Below are 18,719 nucleotides of genomic sequence, written 5' to 3' on the forward strand. Positions count from 1 at the left end.
TTTGTGCACCCAATTTTTTAGGTTGGGTGCACCAGTGCACCTATTCCCAAAAATGAATTTCGAGCCCTAATGTAGAAAGAGGACGTACAAGTATGTAGTAAGCAGCAGACTCCATAAAAACAGAAGGCTGGGGTAGAAACTTGCATCTGCCTTGTTCACTCCCAGAAACTCTGACTTCATGAGTACAGACTTCCCCATCAGACTCTGTTGTTATGTTGATATTCAAATTTAAGCAGCACTATTTTTTTCTAAATCCAAGAAAAAAAAAAATTCAAATACTGTGAAATACTGTAAAATGAATACTGTAAAATACATTTAATTCTGCAGTCACTGTGGTTATATTTTATGGTAGGAGGGAAAAGGGGATATTTTCAGTGTTCTAAATTTCTTGAAGCAGTTCTGTAATACAGTAGTCATGCATTTGCGGTGGGTAAGGTCACCGCGAAAACATAGCCGCTGCAAAAAATTCTGCATTTTGCATTATAAGCAGTCTAGAACGAATGAAAAAGAAAGTTGTTTATGTAGCTAGTTTAGTCTATTTCCGATGTGGCTGAGTATTAAAGATGCTAATGTCATAATTTTACAGCATCATCTAAAGACCTGGACCACAGATTGTGTTATCTACAATTTCCAGAGCTACATTACCACCGAGCTGAATTTACTGACTCCAATGAAATACTCCTCTGTCAGAGGCAAATTTCACCTCATATAGCTAGTTTAGTCTATTTCCAATGTCATTGTGTATTAAAGGTGCTAATGTCATAATTTTACAGCATCATCTAAAGACCTGGACCACAGATTGTGTTATCTACAATTTCCAGAGCTACATTACCACCGAGTTGAATTTAGTGACTCCAATCAAACTCTCCTCTGTCAGAGGCAAATTTCACCTCATATAGCTAGTTTAGTCTATTTCCAATGTCGTTGAGTATTAAAGGTGCTAATGTCATAATTTTACAGCATCATTCAAAGACCTGGACCACAGATTGTGTTATCTACAATTTCCAGAGCGACATTACCACCCAGTTGAATTTAGTGACTTCAATCAAACTCTCCTCTGTCAGGGGCAAATTTCACGCCATGTTACCCCTGGAGTGACATGAGACGGATATTTATCACTGGTTGTTAAGGTGACAAATGGGGAACATCGTTGCACATATACAGATTAGTTCAGCTTTTAGTGGGAGGTTTTTATTGTTCTGGTCACATAAAGACTAGAAGGGGGATCAGGTGGATGGCTGTAGGTCACAGTGTATTGTTTCTACTTCGGTATTTGTTCAAGCCGGTCTTTTGCTGTTTTGTACCACATGCTTTAGAGCTGGGTATAGTGAGTGTGAACTATCAGGTACTTTTATTGTTCTAGTCACATTGGAAATAGAGTACAGTACTAATAAGAGTCAGATAGAAAATGTATGTTATTGTGTATTTTTTCTAGACTGGTATTTCGTGGTTAAAGCTTGGGTATTTTCTCGTCTCTTTTTCACCCTTTAGAATAGGGTGCAGTGATACCATACAATTAGTAATTATATAATTAGAGCTTTTATTGTTCTGGTTACTTGAGTAGTAAATGCTCAGGTGTAATATACTATGTTATCCAGCATTGCTTCTTAACTGATATTTGTTAAAGCATGCTTTTTTTTTTTTGCTTTTGATCTGGGTACAGTAATGCATACTGTATACAATTAGTATACAATCAGTCGGTCAGCTTTGAAATTCGTTGTTTTGGTCAAATAAATAGAGGAGGGCTTTGGAAAATGTTATTGAAAATTAATGAAAATTTTATCTTGTATGCCCTCTGTTTGTTATGGGCTTTACATCTAATTTGCTATTTTCTACTTCAATCTATTTAAACAGTTACAGTACGGCTATACTATCAATATCTAATTAGTGGAAGCTTTGATTTGAAATTGGTTATTCTGGTCACTATAGAAAAGGGCTCAGGTGAAATCTGTATATCATCCGGTATTGCTTCTATTCTATTGATTATTTTTTTAAAGCAAAGGTCTTAAAGCTGTTTTCTGGCTCAATTCTTTAGGTTTGCTGCTACCGTATGGGTATTACACTTATAATGTTTTGTCTTTCTATAATACCATGTATGTTTTTTTGTATACGTGATTGTATTTTGTATATATGTATGTTGATATGATGAACTGACAATGTTGAGGGATGATGTTGTTTGGTAAATGTATGTGTCACAATCTGTGCACGGATGTTTATGCTTAAGTCTATACTTTTGTGTGTTGATTACAATCTGGAATTTTAAGTCTTCCTCCATATTAATCGGCAGTTCCATGCAATGTAAGAGCACGCTGTCAGAATGTCTAATATCTAGACTCAGATTCAACCTTTGGTATTGAAATAATCAGTACATTAATTTTGATTGGAAGTAAGTTCAGCACCAAGGACAGGGCTGGAAACAAACCAGCTCCCCTCATTCCACATGTTTTCTGTAATGTTTTTACAAATTAACCTGTTTTCTTGTTTTTTCTTCCAGGATCCTTCATTGAAGTACTGACAGAAGAATATACTGAAGAGAGAAGACTTCGTAAAGGTACTACTTTGATATCTCTTTAGTATGATATTTTCAGTATATCCCAATTGGTACTTCATTAGAAATAATGACTATTACAAATTTTAAAGCAGTTTCAACATGTTTTTTATGGAGATATTTGTAATTGTATGATTGTTACGTACCATTTGAGACCCTGTTTTTTTGGTACTGTACAATGCATTTATCGTTGCAGTGCTTTTATTTCACGGTATGAGTGAAAAGGAGGTTTTCACGTTACTTGTAGTACAGTCATTAGAACTGAAAAAAAATATTCATGCTGCTATGATTTTTCATAGTAAGATGCCACTGCAAATAAAACCACTGTGAAAGTTTCTGCATTTACAGTAATAAATTCATATGGGTGGTTCATATTCATAGGAAAACACATGCATGTCATGTAAGCCAATTCTAGGTATCTACTTGTAAGTTGTAGAGATTAGTGTTTGGAGTCCTGGAGAAGTATGAAAGCACAGAAAGTTGGGCTGGGAAAGGCAACCTCACGTTAAACTTAAAGTGACTATTATACTGTAACAAATGTAAAATGTTATTCACTAGTAGAGAGATGTTCTTGTGTAAACTTTTCTAAGCTCTGCCCTATGGGCAAGTATGAAATCCAAACAGACAAGCAGCCATGGGAAGCACAGAAAACCGAGTCTGGGAAAGACAAAACCTCACGTAGAAGTGAATGGATCCACCAGTAACAAATGTCAAGTGTACAGGACGTGGTCACCCCAGGATTTATGGGTCAGGGCACCGAGCATCTGGTGTGGTGTGGGAAGCTATAATTAGCCACCCCAGTTCATTACCCTTTGACCTGCGGGTCAGTCCATCATTGATGCACGGGGTGGGGCAGGATTGTCACCACTGTCTGGCAGAGGTCACGAACAAAGAGAAGGGAGGTCAGCTGATGTTGTAGCAATAGTGACCTGTGTGATTGTTGACTGACAAGGGCAAATGAATCTCTCATCAATTTACTGATTGTTAGGATGTAGGGTTGTAGAGCAAAATGGTCTTGTTTTTTTGTAATTTCTTTTTCAAAATCATTCTTTATATTATTTCTTTCACTATAAAAAATAGTGAACATTCCACAAAAATATTTGAAAACACTGAGCCATAAGTAACAAGAAAATGGATAAATAAAAACCAATACAGTATTAGTGATGAAATGATGTTATTGTTTGAAAAATAATTGGCATAGAAAGTTGGTCTAAAATGTAACCTGGTTCATTTTAGAAAGGGGGGATGGCGAGAATTATTTTAGTCAAGAAATTACGACAATTTATTCTTGGTATTTCATGACAAAAAAATGGCCACCCTTGTTTTTTTGAATTCAAAGTGAATCATCTGCAAATGTTGGAGAACTTTCTGTAACAATTGAGACCAAGACTTCCTGTTATTTAACTCAAATGTTGATATCTGCCATACAAATAGAATTACCATGTTCTGGGAATGTGCTACTTCCCCATTCCGATTAATAGTTCTGATCTCAGCAAAAACATATTTCTGCATAACACATTTAAAATCCATTCTGCTGCCAACGCAGCACTATCATTGCCGGGATATGATTAGATTGCCTCCAGAATTTCCTGTACAGCTCATATCTGTTGTGTCAATTTTTGCTATGAACTTCCGGAGTGCGTCACAATGATGATCATATGGCTATGTCATATAGATAACGTTTTGGCACTGTGACAATTCAACACAGTCACTTTGTTTTTGCTATGTGTGGAAGAAAACCGTCAAAGATAAGTTAGCACACTTTTTGATATCAGTATGGATGACACAGTAAAAATGCTAAGGCAGCACATTGCACAACCAGCCAGTGAAAAAAGTATCAATTGCTACACCTCAAGTAGTAGTACTGTAATTCCTGATTTTTCATGGTACTTTTTTATGTTCGCGGTTTTTGTGGTCACTTCTATACCGCAAACTTATCATTACAGTAACTATTTAAAATAATTCATACTCACTGACTTTCTTTTTTCTGCACCTGCTGAACATATAGTTCTGTGAACACCGCCATGTTGCTGCCATTAAAATAAAGTAATATATAATTATAATAAAAGATGACAGCTTTACTACTAACATTTACTTTAAATAGGTAATTAGCCTTGGCTTGCACCTAGATGTGAAAGATGCCTTCTAACCCTGGATGTATATCTTGTACATTAGTAATCGTGAGCGAGACAATATGTACTGCCACTCCTAACATGATAGGGAGAATGATGAACAGACTACTAACTTTTATTTTAAATAGGTACATTAGCTTTAGCTTGCACCTAGATGTGAAAGATGGTTTCTAACCCTGGATGTATTTCTTGTACATTACTAATCGTGAGTGAGACATTATGTACTGCCACCTCTAACATAATAGGAATAGTGATGAACAGACTAGTGTAGTGATGTTGTCAACTCGGACCGGTCCATTACCTGATTACCCCGCCTGTAGCTGGCCTAATCACGGTAAATGGATTTGCCGGACAGTCTCCATCGATCCTGGTCTCCCTGCTAGACTTGATGTCTGAGGCAGTTTGTGATGAGGAAACAATTACAGACAGAAGGATCAATCAGGATGGCGTGTTCCAAGGCAAGGCTAACACATTTCCTTGGTTCCTTGCAGAAAATACTCCTCAGAATCTTGGTCCGGTTGTTCATCTTGAGTCATGCCAAAGTAACTATATCATAAAGCCAAGCAGTTGTTTAGGACTCGACCTATATGTGGTTGTGAAACCCTGGCTCCAGGGACAATGGCAGTCAGCTTACAAACGAACCACGCTAACCACTTGGCAAAAGGTTCGTACCCATTGGACTGGTGCTTGAACCTCACTGTTACAACCGAGAAAGGAACAAACTTTTTGTCAGTTGTATTTTTGAACCCTCATGTCTGTTTTATGTGGAACAGTCTTGAGACAGTCTCGGGACATTCTTGGGACAGTCTTGACTTGAGACAGTCTTGGGAGTCTTGGGACAGTCTTGAGACAGTCTTGAGACAGTCTTGGGACAGTCTTGGGACAGTCTTGCATGTGTCACACAAGTTAAAAAAAATCTGCCTTGGATGGATGCTTGGATGGATGTCAAAATGGTAGGACAGCCTACAATAAATGTGACCGTACAGTAATATGGCAAGATTTATAGTCCTAGTCTGCCTTAAGCCATGAGTCACAATTCCATCCATTATGTACTGAACAAAAAAATCAATACATATTGCTTCAAGCCTTGTATCCAGTCCATTTGGCACATTGAAGATCATGTATAGTGGATATGAGACTGATCACTTGGCACCTTGAACTGCCACACGGTGTCAAGGTCCCGCCGTAAAGACGTCACTGATATCATAAAATCAATGTTCAACTTGGCTGGTGGACTGTTAAAAGTGCTTTGGCTTCACCTGCCTTGTGGATTATTATCGATTTCGTGCTGCAGAACTTTTGGTAATTACCTAATTGGACTCAGTAAGTTCAAAGTGGCAAGGTGGTCCTCTGGTAAGGGTTGTTGGCCTTCAGAATGAAAAGGTTCTGTGTTTGAATCTCTGGTCTGCCCCTATGTTGTGCCTTTGGGAATTTTATACCTACTTCATCACTTGACTCTGGTGAAAATGACTACCTAGCTTTAGTTAGGGACGTCCTCTCAGATAGGATGTAAAGCCGGAGGTCCCACGTTTGAGCAGATACATGCTTCAAATGGGTTAGATCTAGTCCGGGAGAACCAACCATGCACTACACAAATCCAAAACAGTATTCATCCCATTTTACCTGAGTTATGTATGCAAAACAAATGTTCAAAGTAGAGTTTTCACTTTAAATTATATGGTCTGTCACTTTTGCTACTGTAGTACTGGTAAATCAAAATGTATGATGCCTAAAAATAAATGAAAATCCATGTTTCAATTATAGTTTTTATACAGCGATTTCAATGTTTTTGCGCTGTATGATCCAATTGTTTTTGCTGTCAGCTTTTGAAACGTCACATCTCTGTAAAAATCTGACAGGTATATTTTGAAATGTACAGGAAGAAGATTTTTAATGTTAAAACCTGGCAATCTAATGATCTTGCAACTCAAAGCCTTTGCAGGCACTTTGTATAGTACAATGTATCTGAGTGTGCTAAGCTGTTATTGTAACCTTTCATGTAGCTCTGTGTACTTACACAGCATACTCATGGTTGAAAACTCAAACCACCAGAGGTTTGTAGTTCCACAAGGGGTTTGTAGTTATTGTAATCCTCAGCCAGAGTTTACTTTTCAAATTTTGAGACTGGGATTTGGGCAGCCTGTAGGGGGTTGGTTTCGGAAGTTCTTTATTGGCAACAATCCAGAATTTTTTTCACATTGACATTGAAGGATGGACACAAAGAGCTCTAGGGTTTTTCCAGTGGTGTTTTTGTTCTATGGGGAAAACTGTATATGTTAGGAAATAATTGAGCATCACTTGTAGCAATGCATGCAGGTGTACGAATTCTACTATGTGCTCTCATGGGTTTGCTTGATGTTTATTCAAGAATTTGTACAAAATATAAAGCATTCAAATTGAGCTTTTAACAGGAAAAATAGACATAGCATTCCCCAAATGGTACTCCCAGTCCCAGTAGAATATCCTCCAAATGTAGGATTTCAGAATAGTGCAAACAACAAAAAACCAAATGTTACTGTAAATATAATGCTTTTGAGTAAGTTTTAGTCACTTTGTGTGCCTGTAACACAGTACTAGCAGAATGTACAGAAGCTGGTTTCCACTACGTAACTCTAAAAGCTTTCATGGTGGTTTTATTTTTGCAGTTTTTGCAAAATCATAATACTGTGCAGACATCATTTTATAGTTGTACTGTACTACAGAATTGTTTTCAACTGTGAAGTTCAAACACTGAGAAAACCTTTAATTTCCTTTTTACTGTGAAATAAAACTACTGCAAATTAAGGTAAAAGCATTTACAGTACTGCATACAGAGGGCAGTTTGCACTAATATGGTATGAAATTTATGGGTGATTATGAGTGTGTAAGGTCGAGAGAGGTCATGCCCTGCTGTGTTGGAACATGGGTCTGCAAATATGATATCTATTGTGTGTCCACTCCCAGTCCAATATCACATGCCCCAGTCCCCCTACGGACAATTATTGCAATTTGGCTGGACAGCCAGTGACGTTTGAGATATTTGTATCCTCGCACGGTCATCACACATTTGTAAAATCCATGGGGTATGAAAAATATGTGGAATACAGATGATGTGTATGCAAATTTTGCATTCATTTTGAGGCAATTATGGAGAGTGGGGGGGAAATTGCATTTCATAAATTTTCATGAAGTATGTATGTTGAATATCTGTTTCTGATGAATTCATAGCATTGCTGGCAAAAGTCTAAAATATTGTGTCTGAACTTGTGGTGAAATGATCAACATTTGATAGCTAATTTAATTTTAGAGGACACATACTCACTGTCTAGTCTATTTTACATGTAACATAAACTATAGACAGTTATTGCTATCATATCTGGTCAAAATTCAAACATTCTTCTTGCTTGAATGAATGAATGAATGAATGAATGAATGAATGAATGAATGAATGAATGAATGAATGAATGAATGAATGAATGAATGAATGAATGAATGAATGAATGAATGAATGAATGAATGAATGAATGAATTCTATTACTCAACAATCCTACAAAGTATGATGCATATGGCAATGTCAATTATCAAACAACAATACTGCAAGGCTAATCTAGCCTGTCCTATGTTGAACTGTACCTCAGTGGTATTACTCTATATTACCAGAGCTTCTCTTTCTTTACTGTAAGGCAAGTCATTACGAATGAAAGTCATCTTCAACATTTTCATGACACAATAAAACTATCAGCAGCAAACTCTAATATTATACATAATTATATGCCATGCCTAATCCCACTCAGCAAACTTTGGTCCCTTTCTTCTTTTTCCATCTAAACTTCAAAGAGTCCCTGCCCTTTCGACTGTACCAATAATGTATTAACTGGTCTCAAGTGGACTTATCCCTCTGCTTGGTTGATTGTAGCTGAAAGCTGCTTTTATCAGTGTGATGCCACCTCTGCTCACACCTGTGGCTGATGATAATGACACACCTGCAGTGTTACCTGTCCACCCCCAGAAAAACTGTGTTGAAGTTGCTTGCAAAGCCGTATATTTTGGATTGTACGTCATCTCTCAAACTCTCTGAAACCTTATTTTAATATGCACTTTTAGAAATAGTTTTATTGAGTGAACTGGGTAAAATATCTGTCCCTTCCACATAAAAAAAAACAACCAAAACAAAAAAACCAACAATAAACAAACAGAGGGACAGGTCCTGGAGACAGCCTTGGTCCTAATCCATCATAAATAACTGCTGTAATCTTTATTACCTCCATTAAAGATGAAGGTATTGTTTTTGGTCTGTGTCTGTATTTCTGCATATTTGTGGTCAGCATAACTTATAAAGGCCTGAATGCATTGTAATGATATTTGGTATGCAGGTACATGTAGGTCTTGGGAAGATGAAGGTCAATGTCAATTATGGGCCTCCTGGTGGGTGTCCCCGCACTGAATATTTCATGGAGGTATGAGATTTCTGAACTCTTGTTTGCTTGGAACTTCCAGGACTTTGAGGCTATAATTCATCAAACTGCAATGATATATACAATCTAGAACGTGTAGGTGGAAGCAGCTTCATTTAAACTAAATGTCTTGTCAGCAACAAGAACAAGTGACTGTGAATTTTTGTTGTAGGTATAGAACAAAAATGTCCTTCTGAGAATGCCAAAAATTATGAAGGGTGCCAACAACTGCACCATGTTACAAACATCTTTCATCTACCAACACTTTGTTTTGCCCCAGAGGGCACCCCGATGTCAGCACACTCTCTCAACACCCTGGCAGCCAATTTTTCCCTGTCATGGTTGAAAAGAAAAATTGTGTCAGATTCTATCAGTCATTGGAGAAATGTTCCTCAGACACACACTTCAGGTAAACTAGATTTGACCCCGTTTGACAAACATAGCCATGTATATGCTTTATTATTACCGGTAGAAAAAATATAGAAACTCGTAATTAGCCCCACTCTATTGTAACATTACATGTATATCAAAGACCTTGTTGTTTGAGTAATTAGGATATATTAGGTTTTATTCTTCATTAGGCCTTATTCAATACATTTTTTTGTTGTACATTGCCATACATTGAACCATGTGCAATTGTCGTGCAATAAAATTTTCATTTTAACCTCACAACTCTAAGTTTAAAGTGTGTCAGTCAAATTGTAAAGAACATCTCATCAGATGAAACTACAGTTTGTCATATCTGCCCAGGCAAGAATACCACTCACTTTTTTTCTAATAACTTGTTGATGCTATGAATGTTGGTTTATTGAAGGTCAATGACCTGTAAAATAAACAACTCACTGTCAAAACAAACATGTTTTCATTCAGCCTATCCGTCTACTTTGTTACTAAACATCCTTCTGCATTCCATATCCAGGTCCGTATTTTATACTCGAGTCGAGGACAGGAGACCTTGTCCTTCATCCTAGAAATGTTAAACTTCTTTAAGCTACCTGTCAAGTTATGAATCTGTGCCAATTAAGCGCTAATGAGATATGATATGATTCTTAAATTTTGCTAGAAGCAAACGATTATTATCATTTAATTGGTATTAAGAAAAGCTATCATTTTACCAGCTTGTAGAGCATATAGCGACAAGCTATGATCATCATGATGATGAAGAAAAGACAAGAAATTGTCACGACCCAGAGTATTCTAGCACTGTTGAATGAAGTAACATTTAATCTCAGGGGACATGACCAGTTTGAGGACATCAACATCATTAGTGACACCACTTGTGGTTGAGAAAACCTACCTGTGTGTATACAGCAGCCCCCAGTCTCCCTTAAAGGGCCACATTGCCCATGTCTCTCAATAGTGCCGGTGACAAAAAACACAGACAGAATTTCAGCTATGAGACTAGATGCCAGAAGGCAGAATCCTTGTGACATTGGAGGAAAAAACAAGAGTTTATCCTCATTAAAACCATTTCCCTGGTCACCTGCAAGACAGGAAACCTGGTGTTTGTGCTTGTGTATTAGTTAGTGTCCGTCTTTCTGTCATTTGACGGACTTTTACTGCTCATGATGGCAAAAATTTTGCCCACTCCATTATTTTTGACAGACAAAAATTGGTGTATAAAGATACAGAAAGATTTCAGTAAACCAAGCTTAGTCTACCGCTACCAGCAAAATTATTCCCTCAAAATGAAGAAAGTCGCATTTCAGAGAGTCAAGATTTCTAAATTTTCCCAGGAAAACATATCCCCAGAATTGCCACACTTCAGAGACAGACGTGATTTTATGTCAAACAAAATTAGTGGTAAGATCATGATAGAAAAAATTTCAGGCTGGCTAGAACACACTAGCAAACAGAGCTGTTTTTAGTCTCAGTGATGGCGGATGATGCCTACTTTTCTCTCCGCACTTTGGTCTGTTAGAAATGACTAGAATGTGAGGCACGGCAGAGGGAAGCTGTTGGTTAAACAGAGCTGCCGTCATTAGCACCGTTTTCCTGTTATCTGTGGCATGACCGGTCTACAGGACCTTCCTGCCAAGGAAAACGGACCGTATTTTTACTGGGAACTTTTTTTCCTTCCTTCTCTCAACAATTACAGCTAAGAAAATATGGCGAGGAATTCCTGCTATGGGAAACTGGCAGCTTCAAGGTTCAAACCTTGTCTTTAAAGGGCAGGAAAACTTACATTTGGAAACGGAATTTTGTTGCCATCATTTGTACATTTTGTAGCTCTCTACTCTGGCACAGTTGTGTCTTCCCTGGACTAGCCTGAATGCCAGACCCATAGCACACTAGATTGTCAGTAAGTCCAGTGTGCATTGGGCCTAGTGTGTTATGGGTCTGGCATCCAGGCTACCCTGAACTCTTGAAGCATGGAAGATAATAACTGTTATGTAAAATTTATGCAATTCTCAGTGGTTTCATTGTGTAGTAGGAGGGAGAAGGATGTTTGACGTTCGCAGTAAATAATTCGATAGTACAGTAGACATTGTATTGGTCCTGATATGATCAAGACTGAAAGGTCAACATGAATCCCCTAAAACTTGAGCGACAACAAAAGTTTCTGCATTTACAGTATGGTTTTGGATAGGAGACTATAGTGTCAAGGGCGAGCCATATCCTATATCTAAGCCTTTCCCAGGTCGGACAGAACGTGTTGTCAAAAACAATCACCGATCTCCCCACTCGGAGGCATCCCTGCCGCCCTTCTCTCAACGACACGGCCCAGAAAACAAGGCTAGAATTCCTGCTATGAGGCTGGCAGCCCGCGGGTCTGAACTTCTTCTGTTGGGGCAACAAGGCCTGCCGTCAGATGACAGATCAGTTGTGGCATCGGGACAGCTTACAGGGCTGGAAATACTCAAATTCCGGTTAGTGTAGGTGAAATTGAAGCCGTGCAGGTATTTCTGATGTCTACCTGTACATGTACCTAACCTGCACTGGTCCATGTACTGGGTACAATGTATATTATTCAGGTTAGTGCAAGTAAGATTGGAGCGGTTCAGGTATTTCTGATGTCCACCTGCACCTAACCTGCACCTAATGATATACATGTAACTTACACTGGTCCATGTACTGGGTATATGCAGGTTAGTGCAGGTATTTCTGATGTCTACCTGCACCTAACCTGCACCTAATGATATAACCTAACCTGCACCTAATGATATAACCTGCACTGGTCCATATACTGGGTATATGCAGGTTAGTGCAGGTAAAATTGGATCTGTGCAGGTATTTCTGATGTCCTAACCTAACCTTCACCGGTCCGTGTACTTACATGTACATGTAGTGCAGGTAAAATTGCAGGGAAGCTGTGTCTGCCAGGTACATGTATTTCTGATGTTTTAACCTGCACCTAACCTGCACCATCCTTGTACATGAGTGTTTATGGATTTTTGTATTCTATACTGTTTGTTACCACCTACAAAATGCTAAATAAAGAAGTTAAAAATGGTCCCTCCAAAATTCTAGCTTGATCCATAGTCCCAGAAAAGGGTATTTCGAGCCCTGTGTTGGCCCAGAGTCTTGATGACGGAACCTGGGGACTGTTTTATGTTCACAACACTCTTGACGTGCGCGCTGAAATTTTGTCTGACCTTGGGGCCAACATGAAACAGACAAGACAAACCATTTGAGATAAACTGAATTTTAAATGTAATTTAGCAGAAAAAAAGTCATATAAGAGGTATAATCATACATGTACTAAATAAGAAAAATCCATACTTCACTTGTTTCATGGATTAGAAAAACAAGTAAAGTCAGATTTTTTTCTTAGTATATGTTTTTGTGCATAAGTCCTAACTAATCTTTCCAAGCATGCAACATGAACTTTGTATCATTTTTCACAACCAATGATATATCTAGCCATTAGTATCATGGAAGGAATGGGATACTTTAAATTATCTCAGAAACACACCATGCAAATTGCTTATCTGTGGACCAATTTTGCTAGATGCTAGCAAAGATATGCTTTACCTTATTAACCAGCACATTTGTATTCGACTTAAGACCTATTTTGCATATCTCCTCTTATCCATCTCTTGTCTTGGTAATAGGTGCAGTTTAAGTCCAAAGATTCAGCGGCCTTATCATAACAGGATATGGCTATGGCTGATCGTGATAATTTGCATATTCGGGAAAGCTTATCGTGGTATTTTACAGGACTGTTGATGGCTATCATTATGATTTATAGTTTTGTATACCATAACCTTATCTGACATGTAGGTGTAATATCATGGATGTTTTGCTAATGGCCAATTGGCGTAATGACAGTCTAGCCTTAGTGGCATGTTATATGGCTTAGGACTGTAATAAAAAATTATTTGCAACATTTGTGTGTATACAAACTTCAAAAGGAACATTCTGACACTTCTTTTTAAGTCTATAAACTAAAAAAAAATGCAATATTTCCTAGTGTTTTATGTGTTATAGAAAAAGATTTGAGCTTATTCATAAAGTTAAAAGTAAATGATTCAAGAAAAAATCTAAAAATGTGCAGGCTTCTGCATGTAATTTTCCCTTTAAGGTTTCCTAACTGAGATATTCCATCTGGTTTCCTTGTATTTTACATCCCTTTTGTTCAAAGTTAAGCCCTGTGCCATAATGCAGCTTACTGAATGGTCTGCCCCAATGAGCCCATTAGATGGTATCGGGTTGATAGGCTTTTAGGAATCCTGCTGGTTGATATGCATATCAGGCAGGTTTGAATGATGGGTGGATGTAGGGGGCCTTGGAGGTGGCCAGCTGTTTTGGCCCACAGCAGGTGTATGGTTGGTGCTGGGAGGAGTGACAGGCAGTTGATTGACAGGTCGTCCTAGATTTCAGGCATCTACCATTGTGATCTTAAGGGGGAGGGGGAAGGTTATGTCTAACTCCCAAATGACTGGGAGCAGCAGACAATAAATTGGAAGGTGAGTGAGTGAGTGAGTGAGTGAGTGAGTGAGTGAGTGAGTGAGTGAGTGAGTGAGTGAGTGAGTGAGTGAGTGAGTGAGTGAGTGAGTGAGTGAGTGAGTGAGTGAGTGAGAGTGAGTGAGTGAGTGAGTGAGTGAGCGGGCGGGCGGGCGGGCGGGCGAGCGAGCGAAATTGTAGGTCTATCAAATTTGGAAACATCAACGTAATGTTCCCTCAGTTTTCAAATGTATGTGACATAACTTCTACAATTTTTTTTGCTGCGAATATTCTTAAAGTCTAGCCTAGATGCCAGACCCATAACATACTAGGTCCAGAGGTAGCTAGCGGGCCTAAATGGAGAGGTGCTGTGGTATAATTTCCTTGGGGGCATGTTAGCCCTGGAGCTGAGGAACTGTAGTGTGTAGGCCCTGGAAACAGTCTGGCACCCAGGCTACCTCAAGTCAGACCTTGAGAAGTTGAGGAATACAGCTGACACAGTTTGTCTCCAGGGCCAGTTTTCGTAACACCCTACTTTCGGCACAATTTGAAATATCTAACAGATGCTGTTACATGACTTCAGGCCAGTAACACCATGTATCGCCTGCTGTTCTGTCCTGATAGTTCTGAACAGAAGGCACCAGCAGGTGATCTACCAGGTTCACTTGGTAAAGTGTACTGTAGGATTTAAACTTTAACATCAGTGCACTTTTCACTGTACTTTTCAGATATGTTGAAGAATAGGAATACTCAGGTTCAACAAGATATGATAACTCATTAACAATGTCATGATTATAGATTCTATAAAAAATCAAGCACCCCTTTTCCTGTCAATTGCAGGAACTTTGTGGCGTGTGGTGGAAATTTTTTAAAACCAGTCCATCAACCTTGATGGACAAAATTGACAAAAGTCTTGGGCAAAAGTATAAAAACATCCAATGGACCACCACCGACCACTCTAAACCCCAATGATTTGCCTCTAAAAATGTGGTGTTTTTAAATGCTTGAAAATTTGTCCCCAGACCCCCCTAGATTGTGCACACTCTCCCCCAGGTTCGATCATTAACCTAGGCTGACAGGGAAAAACATTGAGCTGGCTATAGCTAGAGCCCTGCTATATAACACCAAATTCAAAGCAATAAACATAATTTAGAAACAGTACCACTCTACATCAGACAATTAAAGCTTGTCCTGTTGTGTGAAGTCTGGCTGGCAGGTGTTGAGGCTGAGGATGCATTCAGGAGGAAGGGATGAGATTAGATATCACCAGAATCTGCCTGGCAAATCCTTTTAAAACCTGAGACAGGATCCAGCCATCTGTTGTCTCTCTGGCCTTTTCCTGCTGACCTCTCAGGACTCATTCACATTGTACAGAAGTGCTGAAGATATTGATGGGTGAAAAGATATTAAATTGTTGGAAGAAACAATATCAATTCAGTATTTTCATCTTGGCCTAAGGCCACACTGACTTGTTAGAGGGCCTGCATGCCCTTTTTCGTAAGGCCTTTTTAGACTTCGTAATTCGTAGGCAGCAAAAATCAATGTAATTCGTAATAGGACATTAGCCGCAAATCGTGAAGTTGTAGTCAGCTCTGAGACTTGAGCGTAATTCGTAATAGGTGGCAAAAATTTTGCGAAATGCTATGGCTGATGTCTGCGTGCGCAACAAATTTTGTGACCCCAAACATATAAAAAAATGTTTCTCTTTTATTCTAGGTCTGGATTGAAGTATCCTTACAGAACAGCATACTCACCTGCCTATTATGCATATCACATAAAAGAAAACACCCTCTGGCAGAAGTCAGAAAAACTGCACTGCGCCCTCTGGCAGAACTTGATGAAACTGCACCAGAGAAGCACACAGTGGCACAGTACTTACAAGCACAGACAGAGATACTAAAGACAATACCTCAGTGTGATGACTGTAACTGCTGCCCTGTCTTGCCTCAGCTACACCTCATTAGCGCTACGTTTGTCCCTCTGCCTTGTAGGTTCATCCTTGTGTGTATCATCACAACAGAGGATACAGCAAGTGAAACAATGTGAACGCTGACAGAGACCAGGCACTGTTAGGCAACTTTTGTCCCCCCAGGTCATTTCCAATCATAATATTTCAACTTTGCCAAAAAATAATTTTAAAGCAATGTCATCAGTAAACATTCTAAATTTCAGTACTGTAGTACTCCTATTTGCAACAAAAGTGAAGTCAATTTTGAACTCTTGATTGTATAGTCTTCTCCAACACTCCTAACTAGTACATGTGTGTCCTTAGGCCTTAAAAAATGTTATGTTTCCAACCCAATGTTTTTTCAGGACTGAAATCGGAAATACAACAATTTTTCCTAGGCCTTATAATTAGGCTCCTTCAGACTGTATATGCCTGTTTCCCCAGGCATGTCTAATGCTAGTGCCACAACCCTCCCAGCCCCTCCCCAAATAATGCACTGTTTGTCTTCAGTTGACCTTGACATGATAAGAAGCGACCTTTGCGTAAACAAGACATGCTCTCTGCATCTTTAATGGAGTGTGGTATTATTTTGGGACAGACATTGGTAAACAAGGGGATCGCTACATGGTGGCCCATCCTCTGGGAGTAGGAGACTAGAAAAGCATTGGGGTGTGTTGTACTTTGTCTGGTGGAATTTTGGTATCATTTTCTGTCATTTTAATAGATAAAATTTATAAACATTAATTGGGGTTCTTAGAAATCTTCTACCGATTAGCTTTGTAGTTCTTTGCAATCTTAATTCTTAATTTGACTTTTAAAAGTGTCATACTCATAGCTAATGTCACCAACACTTAATGTTAAGTCTAAGATGAAGTAGACAGAAATTGATTTGGGACTCTATATGGGAGGCAAAGAACAAAAGAGAAGATGAAAGGTTTAGCAAGAAAAGTAAGACAAAGACACCAAAAAGTCTTGACCATTTGAAAACTCTTCATTATCTCTACTCCTTAAAGTTCATTGTAATTATTTGACCATTGGGACACTACAGAAGATCAGACAACCAGTTTTCTCTACCTTTCTCCATTTTCTGTTCTTTTTAATTTAATAAAAAGTTTCACTTATATTTTATAATTAGTGACATGCCATTTCTATTCTGTGATATTATCCTCCCATCTTTTCTATTGTAAAACCCCTCTTAATTTTTCCTCCCTGAACTGTTCCTTGCATTCTATAGTTTTGGCTAGTTCTGAAGACATACATAATAGCCAAACAGCACTTCAGTTTCCGTTTCCTTACTGAAATTCTTTTCAGAAAGTTCAAGGAATGGGACTGTCTCCCAGTGTGTGTAATTAATAGCCCTTCTTACATCACATGTGGGGAAAGTATGTTCTCAAGGACTGCAGAGCCCACCCATATACATGTATGAACTCTGTCTCACCCAGCCACACAACATGGCAACCAGGAACACCCATGTAAACATGTTACAGTCTGTCCCGTCTGATTGATGGACCTTTCCTCAGGCCCTGAAGAACAAAATACAGGTGTCTTTATGCCTCTTGGTTCTTCCTTATGATGTAGTTAGGTCTGCATGTTTTTTGGGGTGTACGGAAAGTGCAAAAACAAGCGAAAACAACAAAAACATACACTCCTTTTGGCTTGTTTTTGCACATTCTGTACACAGCATTTTTTGGAGTCTTCACCACTATTGAGAATTCATTTCGTTTTTGACTAAGAAAATAAGAAAAGATGTGAAGAAAGTTATACTGTTCTCCAACTCAAAAACAAAATTAACTTTTCATGCTAAAATAATAAAAGTTTGAGGTATATCCCAGAAGTTCATAGTTTTTGTTTCTTGTACACAGTTTAATTAATAAAAAGAACTTTGATGATACATAATATCAATGTTCTTTCCATTATGAAATACCCTTTCACTGTTCTCTGGACTTTAGAATATCATATTTCCCACAGCCTTCGTGATATATGGCTTTCAGGTCACCAGAAAAGGTTCATTAAAACAGTGCATGGTTAATGATGTTTTCCCAAAGATCAAATATCAGCCATGCAGGGGTCATGACTGTGAATAGGTCTGTTCCAGGTCCTGAACACTTGATGAGCTGGACCATCTTCTGCTCATGTTGCGCAAGAGAGAACGCAGGTGTCAGTCTACTGTAAATGCCTTTATTTTCGCAGTGGTTTTATTTCGCGGCAGTAGAATTTTTCACTGCGTTGTATATTCGAATGTGAAACAATTCTGTAGTACAGTAGTCATACAAAGAAAACTGCCTATCATAAATTTTCTATAGAGAGGTCACAGTGAAAATGGTGAAAACTTAGCCTCTACCAGGCTCCGCGGGCCATAGAAGCGTCGCAAATTGGAGCTTCTATGGCCCTGGATCTTCTCTGGTATACTATCCCTTTATTTCGGCCAATTTCTACTATTTTTCCAGCGATCCGCGGAGCCTGGTAGAGGCTAGTGAAAACTAGAAAGGTAAAATTTGCAAAGCAATGCATAATGTTTACCTTCGCATATGGTCTGCTCTGTTAATTCTTACTCAAATACATTCATATACATGTATCATATGGTCAGACAAGAGTCTAAATCCCTTCTGCTGCAACATGATATAACCCAACACTAGTTACCATAGTAACAGACAGTCTGGTTCAGGTCATTGACCTTTTTGGTTTGGAGAAGAAGAGGAAACATAGCGAAAACAATATCCTTTGGTAAACATAATAAAGCTACCGCGAAAAGTTTCGTGATCTACTGTATA

The 18,719-nt window shown here is 38.6% G+C and overlaps 1 protein-coding gene and 1 pseudogene across 5 annotated transcripts in view; one reads left to right on the forward strand and one right to left on the reverse strand.

The window, feature by feature from the left end:
• The window catches only part of LOC109482585 (discoidin domain-containing receptor 2-like), a 114,941-nt gene that overhangs the window by 16,973 nt on the left and 79,249 nt on the right, over positions 1-18,719 (forward strand). For all 5 annotated transcript variants that reach the window (XM_019785354.1, XM_019785362.1, XM_019785363.1 and 2 more), the window contains exon 2: positions 2,495-2,551. The gene's annotated coding sequence lies outside the window, so the exon portion shown is untranslated. The remainder of the gene's footprint in view (positions 1-2,494; positions 2,552-18,719) is intronic.
• LOC109482272 overlaps positions 13,778-18,719 on the reverse strand; it is an 18,244-nt pseudogene continuing 13,302 nt past the window's right edge.

This window comes from Branchiostoma belcheri, unplaced genomic scaffold (genome assembly GCF_001625305.1).
Source record: "Branchiostoma belcheri isolate BF01 breed outbred unplaced genomic scaffold, Haploidv18h27 scaffold6, whole genome shotgun sequence".
Taxonomy (NCBI): domain Eukaryota; kingdom Metazoa; phylum Chordata; class Leptocardii; order Amphioxiformes; family Branchiostomatidae; genus Branchiostoma; species Branchiostoma belcheri.